This window comes from Ostrea edulis, chromosome 5 (assembly GCF_947568905.1).
Source record: "Ostrea edulis chromosome 5, xbOstEdul1.1, whole genome shotgun sequence".
NCBI lineage: Eukaryota > Metazoa > Mollusca > Bivalvia > Ostreida > Ostreidae > Ostrea > Ostrea edulis.
The window spans coordinates 53,851,033-53,853,322 of NC_079168.1; positions in this window are offsets into that span (position 1 = coordinate 53,851,033).

Consider the following 2,290-nt stretch of genomic DNA (forward strand, 5'->3'; position numbering starts at 1 on the left):
CATTACATCAAAATTTTATTTAATGGCTCGTTAAAACACTTCTTATGAAGTATGATTTCACCATCGAAAGAATGATACAAGCTCTCAATTAGTTTATATGAATTTTTTGTGATTTTTCCCAGAATGATAAAAAAAGGATATTTTGTTTGCAAATAAGAGATTCTAGAGTCCAAATTTCGTTGTGATTTGATGAATGATATGAATATCTAATAAAACATACATAAAAGACTCGGATGTAAACGTTCTAATTCTTTTTAGAAAAAAGTATTTATGAAAATTGAACACGTTTTGGTGGATCTAAGCCAGTTTTCTCTTTTTTTAAATGACAACTTTTAAAAGATAATGCGATATGAACTATCTATCTATTGCCCAACTATCTATTTTGTATTCCTTATGGGATTTATGAGATTGATCACTGTTCGTTATCTTCACCTTTCATGAAGTAATAATCCATTGTTTATCGATGCTTGATTTTGATCTTACAAAGGAATAAGTTTGGATAATTGTTGAATAAATGAAATATACATCTTCGTTTAATCCGTGATTTTAGTCTTGAATCAGCCATTTGGAAATTTCCAGAACGAGTCAACATTATAGACGCTTAAGTCTACAACCAATCGCACATTTTCGGGCCTTTCCGACAAGCCGAGAAATTGCAATTGGTTTTCAACATGATCAGCATAAAACTGTGTAGGTGTTCAGTATTAGTTTTACTATATTTGTTTTGACTAGGCCCATATTTATCATTTTATGAAAGGTTTATAATTATATCACCTATATACATTCCATTCAACGCAGGACACCCCCCCCCCCTCCCGAGACCAACAACACATCGATAACGATAAACCTCGTATGACATTCATCTGATATTTTCGATGTTAATTATTTTTTCCGTGATTATAGAAGTAACTGTTACGACTTTTTGTTATAATTTATTAACAGATACTGATATGTTCAAACACATGGATGAACACAAAAAAGTTTTTATTTTGGTTGAACGTGTTTTGTGATGACACAGATCTTGAAAGTAAGTAATAAGTCAAAACCTGTCCAATATGTCAGATATCGAATGGTCCGGGACTATTCTGTGGAAGTTTGCGCCGTATAATTTTAAAGTTAAAACATTTTACCGAAATTAGGTTGTACACTACCTGACAATGTCCAAGAAATCAGGCCACTGTATACAATATAGCAGTTTTTCTGTTTGTCATTCATATAGTGCATTATGTTTTCGATTTTGTGTTTGACGAGAAGAAAACGACCTGTATTCATGATTTTGTCCTTGAATTGTCGCACTGGACAAAACTATCATTATACATACATTCGCAATACCGAGTTTCAAATTTTGAAATTATGAACGACCGTTCATTATGTCTTTGGTCAACTATTCGGCATGATAGATTACAATTACTGCAATTGTAAAACTATTATCTAATTTTCAATATGGAGAGAGATTATTTATGTTACATAAGGAACATTTGTAAAATATGTAGCTCCAAGTGACTTCCTAATAATCAAGTTTTATTTACTGTATATGATATACATAAATATAACATAACTAATGCACGCAATTATTAAAAAAAAATCTTAAATTCGTTTGAATTAAAAATACCGTTCATTCAATTCATGTGCGCAACAATTCAAACAGGCATTAAAAAGAACTTCCTCTATGCAATATTATTTAATTGTGATTCTCCGCGCTTGCGTGGGGTTTTCATCTAGTAATTAAGAGCCATTCTCTGTAACCACTTAAAAAAATTCGGCACGCATAGTCACCGATTTTCACGAAACTCACCTGAATGAAACATCTATATAACATATTCAAGAAAATATATTTAAAAATTAGATAGTGATCATGGTTGCTATGGAAACAGGTACAATTTTATCAAGTTTGGCCATTTTCTAGAATTTGGTAGTTTTGGCACAAAAGTTGAATATAAAACATTATGAATAGTCTTAAAATTCTAATTTTCATATTAAATGATAAAACAGATCCCATATTTGTCATTTAAGAAAAAAAATGAATAATGGACAATCCTAAGTGATTTTTATAATTGAACAAATCTGTAAAATTGTGTTTAAATTCAATGGTTTTTATGTCTTCATAACTTTTATTCGCATCCACCTCAAAATAAAGTGACACAAGTTTTTAAAACAACTAATCTATGTTCTTCATAAATCTAAACTAAAACTTTTGGGAATCTGCCTATTTCATACAATTTGAAGTGAATGATTTATGGGGGGGGGGGGGGGGGGGGGGGGATAGTTATTCCCCTTTGAAACTCTTCAA